Here is a 12,620-nt window from a genome sequence, read left to right as displayed (position 1 = left end):
TCGAGTAACCTCAGCTCAGGCCACTCGACGACATTACTCGACCCCCTGGTCGAGTACCGCTTCGCCACACCACCTGACCACACTCGACCATTCACTCTACCACGTTACTCGACCCCCTGGTCGAGTATCATCACTCACCACCATCACCATCACTCGACCGGACACTCGATCACGTCTTCACAGTCTACTCAAATCCGCACTCAACCAGACAAGCTGAGCACAAGGAAGAAAAGAAGAGAAGACAAAGTGTTTGGAAGCGGCCTGGACCTCCATCGGATCACGAAGCCCATCTCGGCCCATTATCACTCTATGGGCCGGGCGATTAGGTTATTGGCCCGTCTACTATCATTTTATTTCGTTTGGTATAAATAGATGTTTTAGGGTTCTGTCCTGAGACATCTAGTCGACATTGCGTTTTTGCTTCAGTTTTATTTTCAGTTTTACTCTGCTACGCCGCTTTTGCTTCTGCAACCTGTGGTTCGCGAATTTTCCAAGTTATTGAGATTCCGCGTTTGATTTCATTAGTCATCTTGTTTCTCTACTCTTTATCTCTTTACTTATGCAATATTATCGTTTACCTACGTTTATGTCTTTGAGCATGCTGTCTGAGTAGTGACTTAGAATTCTTAGGGATGGGATAGAGTAGTTGTGGAATCCGTAGTCTGTAGAATGGTTAAGTTTTAGAATTGATTGAATCCCTTTAGGACTAGTTGCGTTTACTGCTTATTTCTTTCTGATCAACTGGAATTCGATCCCAAGCATTCCCGCACCCAGAAGGTGTTCGATGGAATGCTTGATCCACTAGTTCCTGAGATATGCGTCTCTATCCCAAGGGATTGGCCGTTTAGAGCGTTTATTGACTTTATCAGTCTGTTCGTATTGCCTTCATAGTTAGATTCCGTTAATGGGAATTAGTCTGGGCTAGCTTTGCTTGAGGATTTCTATCACGGGAGTGAATTGGTCTGTTGTTGAACCTGTTGTCTAGGGATAGCTTGATTGCGCTTGTTAACCATTCGAATAGGCTAGGACACCACTCTACTCGATTACCCCATCCTTAGGAATTTCTCGTCTATCTTATTTCTCTGTTTTATCGTTATCGCTTAATCGTTCTCATTGCCTGTTTCTTAGTTTTTACAATCACTCGACCAACTTACTCGACCACACCCAGTGTCTGGCAACAGACTGTGCAGTCGAGTATAGCTGTTTCATATCCTGTTTATTACTCGACCTGTTACTCGACCACATCCTACTTCTGGCATCAGCCTGTTGTGGTCGAGTGATTTTAGTAATTCTGTTATTGCTTCTGTTTTCTGCATGTTCGCTTAGGACTGTTAGAAACCCCAAAACTGTTATTGCTTGGCTTGACTTAGTGACCTCTGATCACATCTCATCTGTTTGCATCACACCCATTTGGATTGACACCTAAAATACTACAACGACATGATTGGTGTTTTAGGAATAATTGACTAAAAACTTATTATCAATTTGGCGCCGTTGCCAATTGGGTGTTTGTTTGCTATATTTGAGATTTCAGAATATTTAAGATCAAGTTCTTTTTCATTTTTTCTGAAAGTTACTAACTTTGTGTTATTTCTGTTTGTCTGTTTTGATTCAGGTACTACGAATCACTAGCTTCACCAGTTGGTACTCGTTGTATGCAAACACGGTCACGAGGAAATCAGAATCTCCTGTTCAACGATAACATCGACCGTATTGCACGCCAACTCAGAACACAGACAGAAACAGACACAATGGCTGCAGTTGTTGATGAGCAGGTGCAACCAAACAACATAGGTGCAGGCGATGCACCACGCAACCACAATCAGCATAATGGCATCGTGCCTCCACCTGTGCAGAACAACAACTTTGAGATCAAGAGCGGTCTCATTGCCATGGTTCAGACCAACAAGTTCCACGGCCTCCGTATGGAGGATCCACTCGATCACCTGGACGAGTTTGATAGGCTCTGCAGCCTAACAAAGATCAATGGAGTCAGTGAGGATGGCTTCAAGCTCAGATTGTTTCCTTTCTCTCTTGGAGACAAAGCCCATCAGTGGGAAAAGTCGCTTCCTCAAGGCTCTATCACCTCCTGGAATGACTGCAAGAAAGCCTTCTTGGCTAAGTTTTTCTCAAACTCCAGGACTGCGAGACTAAGGAATGATATCTCCGGTTTCACTCAGACGAATAATGAGACTTTCTGCGAAGCATGGGAGCGCTTCAAAGGTTATCAGACGCAATGTCCTCATCATGGTTTCTCCAAAGCTTCGCTTCTCAGCACTCTCTACAGAGGTGTCCTCCCAAAGATCAGGATGCTTCTAGATACCGCTTCTAACGGGAACTTTCTCAACAAAGACGTTGAAGACGGATGGGAGCTGGTAGAGAACTTAGCTCAGTCGGATGGCAACTATAATGAAGATTATGATAGAAGCGTCCGCACCAGCTCTGATTCTGATGAGAAGCACCGCAGGGAAATGAAAGCCATGAATGACAAACTGGACAAGCTACTACTTGTGCAACAAAAGCACATTCATTTTCTGGGTGATGATGAGACGTTCCAAGTTCAGGATGGGGAGACTATGCAGTCAGAAGAGGTCAGTTATGTGCAGAACCAAGGAGGTTACAACAAAGGTTTCAACAACTTCAAGCAGAACCATCCCAATCTGTCTTACAGAAGTACAAACGTTGCAAACCCGCAGGACCAAGTTTACCCTTCACAGCAGCAGAATCAACCCAAGCCCTTTGTTCCATACAACCAAGGTCAAGGGTATGTTCCTAAGCAGCAGTATCAGGGCAACTATCAGCAGCAACTTCCACCACCTGGGTTCACACAGCAGCAACAACAACCAGCTTCAACAACTCCAGATTCAGACTTGAAGAACATGTTACAGCAGATTCTACAAGGGCAAGCAACAAGAGCAATGGATTTGTCCAAAAGGATGGCAGAAATTCACAACAAGGTTGAGTGCAGTTACAATGATATCAATATCAAGGTTGAAGCACTGACATCTAAGATTAGATACATAGAAGGCCAAACTGGGTCGACCGCAGCACCCAAATTTACAGGACCTTCCAGAAAATCAATGTCAAATTCAGAGGAGTACGCTCATGCTATCACACTTAGAAGCGGTAAAGAATTACCCACAAAAGAGAGCCCGAACCAGAACACTGAGGACAGTGTGGATCAAGATGGGGAGGATTTCTGTCAAAATGGAAATTCCGCTGAAAAAGCAATAGAAGAGCCTATACTCGACCAACCTACTCGACTACTAGCTCCTGCAGCATCTCCTCTTGTTGAAAAACCAGCTGCCGCCAAAACCAAAGACAACGTCTTCGTTCCCCCACCTTACAAGCCCCCACTCCCATTTCCTGGTCGATTCAAGAAGGTCATGATACAGAAGTACAAAGCTCTCCTGGAGAAACAATTGAAAAATCTTGAAGTCACGATGCCTCTTGTCGACTGTCTTGCACTTATACCAGACTCTAACAAATATGTGAAAGACATGATTACAGAGAGGATCAAAGAAGTCCAAGGAATGGTGGTGCTAAGTCACGAATGCAGTGCGATCATTCAGCAGAAGATCATTCCAAAAAAACTAGGAGATCCTGGTTCCTTCACCTTACCTTGCGCTCTAGGCCCTTTAGCCTTCAACAAGTGCCTCTGTGATCTAGGTGCATCTGTGAGTCTCATGCCTCTCTCTGTGGCAAAGAAACTGGGCTTCAACAAGTACAAGCCCTGCAATATATCCTTGATCCTAGCTGACAGATCTGTTAGGATTCCCCATGGTCTGCTGGAGGACTTACCAGTCATGATAGGCATGGTCGAAGTACCGACAGACTTTGTGGTTTTAGAAATGGATGAAGAATCCAAAGACCCTTTGATATTGGGAAGACCATTTTTAGCTACAGCTGGAGCTATCATTGATGTTAAGAAGGGAAAAATTGATCTTAACCTCGGGAGAGATCTCAAGATGACCTTCGATATCACCAACACCATGAAGAAGCCTACGATAGAAGGAAATGTTTTCTGGATTGAAGAGATGGATATGTTAGCTGACGAAATGCTAGAAGAGCTGGGAGAAACAGATCATCTACAGAGTGCTCTAACAAAGGATAGCAAGGAAGGAGATTTACATTTGGAGATTTTGGGGTACCAAAAGCTGTTAGATGAACACAAAGCAGTTGAGAATCCAGGAGAGTATGAAGATTTGGGTGAAAGAGCAAGGGAGGAATATATACTCGACCTCATCACTCGACCAACAGCCCATTCTGTGTACTCGACCGAGCTACTCGACCACAACAACCCCTCTGAAGCCAACTTAGTATCCGATGACTGGTCTGAACTCAAGGCACCCAAAGTAGATTTGAAACCGCTACCAAAAGGGCTAAGGTACGTTTTTCTTGGACTAAACTCTACTTATCCTGTCATAGTGAATGATGGGCTAACTGCTGATCAAGTAAACCTGCTGATAACCGAGCTCAAGAAGTATAGGAAAGCTATAGGATATTCGTTAGATGATATTAAGGGGATTTCGCCCACCTTATGCACCCATAGAATCCATCTTGAAAATGAATCCTACTCTAGCATTGAACCTCAAAGGAGATTAAACCCTAACTTGAAAGAGGTTGTCAAAAAGGAGATACTTAAACTATTAGATGCTGGGGTTATCTACCCTATCTCTGATAGCACTTGGGTATCTCCAGTCCACTGCGTTCCTAAAAAAGGAGGTATGACAGTTGTTAAAAATTCTAAAGATGAACTGATACCCACTAGGACTATAACTGGACATAGGATGTGTATTGACTATAGGAAGTTAAATGCTGCCTCTAGAAAAGACCATTTCCCATTGCCCTTCATTGATCAGATGCTAGAAAGATTAGCAAACCATCCTTACTATTGCTTTTTGGATGGTTATAGCGGATTTTTTCAAATCCCTATTCACCCAAATGACCAAGAAAAAACCACTTTCACTTGTCCTTATGGGACCTTTGCTTACAAGCGTATGCCTTTCGGTCTCTGTAATGCACCAGCTACTTTTCAGCGGTGTATGACTTCTATTTTCTCGGATTTGATAGAGGAGATGGTAGAGGTATTCATGGATGATTTTTCTGTGTATGGCTCTTCCTTCTCCTCGTGTTTGTTGAACCTGTGCAGGGTACTTAAAAGATGTGAAGAGACAAACCTAGTGCTGAACTGGGAGAAATGCCATTTCATGGTTAGAGAAGGCATCGTTTTGGGCCACAAAATTTCGGAAGAGGGAATAGAGGTTGATAAGGCTAAGGTTGACGTGATGATGCAGTTACAGCCACCCAAAACTGTCAAAGACATCAGGAGTTTTCTTGGACATGCAGGATTTTACAGAAGATTCATCAAAGATTTCTCCAAGTTGGCAAGACCGCTCACCAGACTACTGTGCAAGGAAACCGAGTTTGCATTTGATGACGAATGTTTGACAGCCTTTAAGTTAATCAAGGAAGCTTTGATCACTGCACCAATAGTCCAAGCTCCAAACTGGGACTTCCCATTCGAGATCATGTGCGATGCTTCAGATTACGCAGTAGGAGCAGTCTTGGGCCAGCGGATTGATAAAAAGCTGCATGTGATCTACTACGCGAGCAGAACGATGGATGATACACAAGTAAGGTATGCCACTACAGAGAAGGAACTGCTAGCTGTGGTATTTGCATTTGAAAAATTTAGAAGCTACCTAGTGGGTTCTAAAGTGACAGTCTACACTGATCATGCTGCTCTGAGGCATATATACGCGAAGAAGGATACCAAACCTAGGCTGTTGAGATGGATCTTATTGCTCCAAGAGTTTGATATGGAGATAGTTGATAAGAAGGGAATTGAAAACGGTGTAGCTGATCATCTGTCTAGGATGAGGATTGAAGACGAGGTCCCTATTGACGACTCCATGCCAGAAGAACAGCTAATAGCAATTCAGCAACTTAACGAGAGTGCACAAATTCGGAAATCACTCGATCAAGTATGTACAATTGAAGAAAAGCTTCCGTGGTATGCTGATCACGTCAACTACTTGGTTAGTGGTGAGGAGCCTCCGAATCTGTCGAGCTATGAGAAGAAGAAGTTCTTCAAGGACATTAACCATTTCTACTGGGACGAACCTTATCTCTACACACTCTGCAAAGATAAGATCTACAGGAGATGCGTCTCAGAAGACGAAATCGAAGGCATCCTATTGCATTGCCATGGGTCTGCCTATGGTGGCCACTTCGCAACGTTCAAGACAGTGTCGAAAATCCTGCAAGCTGGTTTTTGGTGGCCATCAATGTTTAAGGATGCTCAGGAATTTATCTCGAAATGTGATTCATGTCAGAGAAGAGGGAACATCAGCAGAAGGAATGAGATGCCTCAGAATCCGATATTAGAAGTTGAGATCTTTGACGTTTGGGGAATTGATTTTATGGGTCCGTTTCCTTCCTCTTACGGGAACAAGTACATACTGGTCGCAGTAGACTATGTATCAAAATGGGTGGAAGCCATAGCCAGCCCCACCAATGATGCTAGAGTTGTGCTAAAGCTGTTCAAGACAATTATCTTTCCTAGATTTGGAGTCCCGAGAATTGTGATCAGTGACGGAGGGAAACATTTTATCAACAAGGTTTTTTAGAACCTTTTGAAGAAGCATGGAGTAAAGCACAAGGTCGCCACTCCTTATCATCCACAGACGAGCGGGCAGGTGGAAATCTCCAACAGGGAGATAAAAGCAATTTTAGAGAAAATTGTGGGAAGTACAAGGAAAGATTGGTCTGCTAAGCTCGATGACGCACTATGGGCTTACAGAACAGCCTTCAAGACCCCTATTGGCACGACTCCTTTCAACCTCCTCTATGGAAAATCCTGTCATTTGCCTGTTGAACTCGAGTATAAAGCCATGTGGGCAGTTAAACTCCTGAACTTCGACATTAAAACCGCCGAGGAGAAGCGGTTGATCCAACTGAACGATCTCAACGAGATTCGCTTAGAAGCCTATGAGAGTTCCAAAATCTACAAGGAGCGAACCAAGTCTTTCCATGATAAGAAGATAGTCTCAAGAGATTTTAAGGTTGGTGATCAAGTGTTGCTGTTCAACTCTCGCCTGAGGCTTTTTCTAGGCAAGCTCAAGTCTAGATGGTCTGGTCCTTTCTCTGTTACTGCAGTCCGACCTTATGGTGCTATCACTCTAGCTGGAAAGAATGGAGACTTCACAGTCAATGGCCAGCGGCTCAAGAAATACATGATAGATCAGTTTATTCCAGAAGGAACCTCTGTTCCTTTGGAGGAGCCTTTAAACGCCTAATGAGTATGAAGAGTCAAGCTAGAGACCTAAAACAAGCTCACTTGGGAGGAAGTCCCAAGCCTATCTTTGTACATATCTTTCATTTTCCTTATTGTTTTTGATGCATCTTGTTAGTGTTTTCAGGAGATAAATATGAAGAGTTGATGGAAATAGATTCTGGCTTTGAAGGAACAGCAATACACTCGACCACAAAGCAATCAAACTCGACATTGTTCTGGCGTCTTCACACCAGGAAATCACTCGACCACACCCTATAAAGACCGAATGACGATGTGGTCGAGTATAGCGAATGATGCAGTCACGACTTCTCCACTCCCGTAGCTTACGCGACCGCGGTGGTGGCCGCAGCAGAAGAAGAGAGGTCGAGTATCATCACAGCGGTGCTGGCCGCGACGAAGGAGCAGAGGTCGAGTACCCCCAGGGGGAAGCTGGGACACAACAGGGAGATTCTTCGATGGCCTGGGAGCAATCACAGACAGCTATTGACGACCAACTCCGCTCCTTCTTCCACTGAGGTATGCACCTCACTCCACCATTGTAATATACCATCTCTTGTTTTTATTTTGTTTTTGTGATGTGTTTTTGTCCTGAGTACTCTCTTCCAAATTTGGTCACACAGTGGACTGTGTGATTTAAGTTTGGGGGAGGGCTCAGGAAGTGTGTGTTGCATTGTATAATCTTGAGTCTGCATTCATCTAAGGCATAGAAAAACCAAAAAAATTGAAAAATTCCAGAAAATGATTTCACAAAAATAGAGTGTTCATGTAGTTGCATTGCATTTAGGATCGAGTCTAGAGTGTTTCGTTTAGGATTGTTGCATATGCATAGGGGATAATGATGAGATAGCCTTGTAAGCATTTTGGTTCACCAGATAAGCTCAGTGCCCTCGTTGTTAGTTGTTTGATGCGTTGTCATTGAAATTGAAGTAAGAACTGCACCATGCCTAGATTGCTCTACTCGACCACACTGTTAGGATCTGATATCATTCCCTATCAATTTGAACTTGAATCTGATTTAGAATTATCATGTCTTGGCATCGAATTTGAACTCATGGATACCCTAAAATACTTGGATTTTCTTACTCATTTTAACCACTCTTGTTGATCCAAGTAGCTGACTCTCCTTATTAGAGCAGTTAACCCATACCCAAACCTGAACTTTCTTTCAAGCCCTATATCACTTGTGAGTGTTTGTGAGGTCTTATTTCGATTGAGCTTGGTAGAAAGTGTTAGGTTCGTAACGACAGAGATAGTGTCTCATGTAGTTCTAGTTCGCGTTCTTCAGACTGGATAGGACTAGGTGGGCGCTTATATCATGGGTTGGGATGTGTTTAAAAGAAAAGAGGGAATCCATTGTTGATGAGGAAAGGGAAAGAATTCTAGGGGAAGTAAGCTAAAGAAGTTAGAAAAAAATCTAGTAAAGGTGTTGGGAATGTTAAAGAAAAGAATGAGGTTCTTGTTAGCTAAAGAAGAAAGGTTAAAAGCCTTTGGTTTTAAAAAAAAAAACAGGAACCTTAGTTGTTAAAGAAGTCCAAACCCGCTAGATGTATCAAGAGCGTTGAGAAAGCTTCTCCTAGAGTTAAGAGAAAAAAAAAAAAAGAATGATATGAAAAAGAGTTTGAAAGATTCATGAGTGCAAAGGGTAGAGTTAAGTTGGGACAGGAGTTGGGATTACCATTAGAGCTTCATTGTTATACTCTGGGTAGATGGGATCTTATCTCTGTATGCATAACTTGGGACTTACCTTTAGCATTCTACTAAAGCTCAATCATTCTTGAGGGATCCCCTGTTACTTAAGCCTATTCTGTAGGGGACCATCTTTGTCTCTTGACCTTCACCTTAGCCAAATGAGTTCATTGATGATGCATTGCTTGATTCACGTTCCAGAACTAATGAATGTTAAAGGGATTGGTAGATTTGAAAACATGTGTAGGTCGAGTATAAGAGACGGATTTATTGATAACAAGGCATGGCTAACGTTTTTGAGTGGAATTCAATCATATCGCATCTTAGAACTACCAACTTGGACATTGATTTTATTTGCTCTATCATATGCTTTGGTTCTGAGTCCCCGCCTTCACTCCTCTCCTTCAACTATGTCTTCTTATTTGCTTGAGGGCAAGCAAAGACTAAGTTTGGGGGAGTTGATATGTCTATAATTTGCATGTTTTCAGTGTCTATTCATCATCACTTTGAGTCTAGTTTCGTATCATTCATCACTGTTTTATACCATTTCTCATCATTCTTGCACATTTTGCATGATTAGGATAGCTTTGCATACATATTGCATTTCTGAGTTGTTTTCAGGTGATTTGGAGCTGTTTGCGAGCAAATTGGAAGAATCGAGCCAGAACCAGAAGACATACTCGACCCCCAGGCCGAGTGACTTTGGAGCCATTCTTCCCACATACTCGACCCCCAGGTCGAGTGACTTTGGAGCCATTCTTCCCGTCCACTCGACCACCAGGTCGAGTAACCTCAGCTCAGGCCACTCGACGACATTACTCGACCCCCTGGTCGAGTACCGCTTCGCCACACCACCTGACCACACTCGACCATTCACTCTACCACGTTACTCGACCCCCTGGTCGAGTATCATCACTCACCACCATCACCATCACTCGACCGGACACTCGATCACGTCTTCACAGTCTACTCAAATCCGCACTCAACCAGACAAGCTGAGCACAAGGAAGAAAAGAAGAGAAGACAAAGTGTTTGGAAGCGGCCTGGACCTCCATCGGATCACGAAGCCCATCTCGGCCCATTATCACTCTATGGGCTGGGCGATTAGGTTATTGGCCCGTTTACGATCATTTTATTTCGTTTGGTATAAATAGATGTTTTAGGGTTCTGTCCTGAGACATCTAGTCGACATTGCGTTTTTGCTTCAGTTTTATTTTCAGTTTTACTCTGCTACGCCGCTTTTGCTTCTGCAACCTGTGGTTCGCGAATTTTCCAAGTTATTGAGATTCCGCGTTTGATTTCATTAGTCATCTTGTTTCTCTACTCTTTATCTCTTTACTTATGCAATATTATCGTTTACCTGCGTTTATGTCTTTGAGCATGCTGTCTGAGTAGTGACTTAGAATTCTTAGGGATGGGATAGAGTAGTTGTGGAATCCGTAGTCTGTAGAATGGTTAAGTTTTAGAATTGATTGAATCCCTTTAGGACTAGTTGCGTTTACTGCTTATTTCTTTCTGATCAACTGGAATTCGATCCCAAGCATTCCCGCACCCAGAAGGTGTTCGATGGAATGCTTGATCCACTAGTTCCTGAGATATGCGTCTCTATCCCAAGGGATTGGCCGTTTAGAGCGTTTATTGACTTTATCAGTCTGTTCGTATTGCCTGCATAGTTAGATTCCGTTAATGGGAATTAGTCTGGGCTAGCTTTGCTTGAGGATTTCTATCACGGGAGTGAATTGGTCTGTTGTTGAACCTGTTGTCTAGGGATAGCTTGATTGCGCTTGTTAACCATTCGAATAGGCTAGGACACCACTCTACTCGATTACCCCATCTTTAGGAATTTCTCGTCTATCTTATTTCTCTGTTTTATCGTTATCGCTTAATCGTTCTCATTGCCTGTTTCTTAGTTTTTACAATCACTCGACCAACTTACTCGACCACACCCAGTGTCTGGCAACAGACTGTGCAGTCGAGTATAGCTGTTTCATATCCTGTCTATTACTCGACCTGTTACTCGACCACATCCTACTTCTGGCATCAGCCTGTTGTGGTCGAGTGATTTTAGTAATTCTGTTATTGCTTCTGTTTTCTGCATGTTCGCTTAGGACTGTTAGAAACCCCAAAACTGTTATTGCTTGGCTTGACTTAGTGACTTCTGATCACATCTCATCTGTTTGCATCACACCCATTTGGATTGACACCTAAAATACTACAACGACATGATTGGTGTTTTAGGAATAATTGACTAAAAACTTATTATCAAGACGCAAGAAGAAGGTTGGTTAGTGTTTTGCAATCGATTATGACTTGATGTCATGTGTATGATTGAGTATAAGAACTTAAACCGCAACCCGATCTTATAAGCCTAAGAAGTGTTTCCTTGTTAGAAGATACAAAGCCAAAGAATCATACGGACTTTGGCTACACCATGAAAGCTTTGAGAAGCTAGAAGAAGATTTTTTAGTGTGTTGGAGTCGAATATGACTTGATGTCATGTGTATGATTGAGTATAAGAACTTAAACCGCAACTGGATCTTATAGGCGTAAGAATAGTATCCTTGTTAGAAGACACAAAGCCAAAGACTCATACGGACTTTGCCTACACCATGAAAGCTTTGAGAAGTTAGAAGAAGCTTGGTTCGTGTTTTGGAGTCGAATATGACTTGATGTCATGTGTATGATTGAGTATAAGAACTTAAACCGCAACTGGATCTTAAAGGCGTAAGAATTGGATCCTTGTTAGAAGACACAAAGCCAAAGACTCATACAGACTTTGGCTACAACATGAAATCTTTGAGACGCAAGAAGAAGGTTGGTTAGTGTTTTGGAGTCGAATACGACTTGATGTCATGTGTATGATTGTGTATAAGAACTTAAACCGCAACCCGATCTTATAAGCCTAAGTAATGTTTCCTTGTTAGAAGATACAAAGCCAAAGAATCATACGGACTTCGGCTACCCTATGAAATCTTTGAGGCGCAAGAAGAAGGTTGGTTAGTGTTTTGCAATCGATTATGACTTGATGTCATGTGTATGATTGAGTATAAGAACTTAAACCGCAACTCGATCTTATAAGCCTAAGAAGTGTTTCCTTGTTAGAAGATCAAAGCCAAAGAATCATACGGACTTTGGCTACACCATGAAAGCTTTGAGAAGCTTGAAGAAGATTTTTTAGTGTTTTGGAGTCGAATATGACTTGATGTCATGTGTATGATTGAGTATAAGAACTTAAACCGCAACTGGATCTTAAAGGCGTAAGAATTGGATCCTTGTTAGAAGACACAAAGCCAAAGACTCATACAGACTTTGGCTACAACATGAAATCTTTGAGACGCAAGAAGAAGGTTGGTTAGTGTTTTGGAGTCGAATACGACTTGATGTCATGTGTATGATTGTGTATAAGAACTTAAACCGCAACCCGATCTTATAAGCCTAAGTAATGTTTCCTTGTTAGAAGATACAAAGCCAAAGAATCATACGGACTTTGGCTACCCTATGAAATCTTTGAGGCGCAAGAAGAAGGTTGGTTAGTGTTTTGCAATCGATTATGACTTGATGTCATGTGTATGATTGAGTATAAGAACTTAAACCGCAACTCGATCTTATAAGCCTAAGAAGTGTTTCCTTGTTA

The 12,620-nt window shown here is 42.5% G+C and overlaps 2 pseudogenes across 2 annotated transcripts; one reads left to right on the top strand and one right to left on the bottom strand.

Annotated features, from left to right (window-relative positions):
• Positions 1–1,616: 1,616 nt before the first annotated feature.
• AT5G31804 lies at positions 1,617–7,997 on the top strand (annotated as a pseudogene; the record flags this gene model as incomplete). Its single annotated transcript has 1 exon — positions 1,617–7,997.
• Positions 7,998–9,539: 1,542 nt separating this feature from the next.
• On the bottom strand, positions 9,540–10,068 carry AT5G31787 (annotated as a pseudogene; the record flags this gene model as incomplete). Its single annotated transcript has 2 exons — positions 9,540–9,864; positions 9,950–10,068.
• Between the last annotated feature and the right edge of the window lie 2,552 nt (positions 10,069–12,620).

This window comes from Arabidopsis thaliana, chromosome 5 (assembly GCF_000001735.4).
Source record: "Arabidopsis thaliana chromosome 5, partial sequence".
In the NCBI taxonomy this organism is placed as follows: domain Eukaryota; kingdom Viridiplantae; phylum Streptophyta; class Magnoliopsida; order Brassicales; family Brassicaceae; genus Arabidopsis; species Arabidopsis thaliana.
The sequence above is the reverse complement of the archived record's forward strand: the minus strand, read 5'-3'. Positions and strand labels throughout refer to the sequence as shown.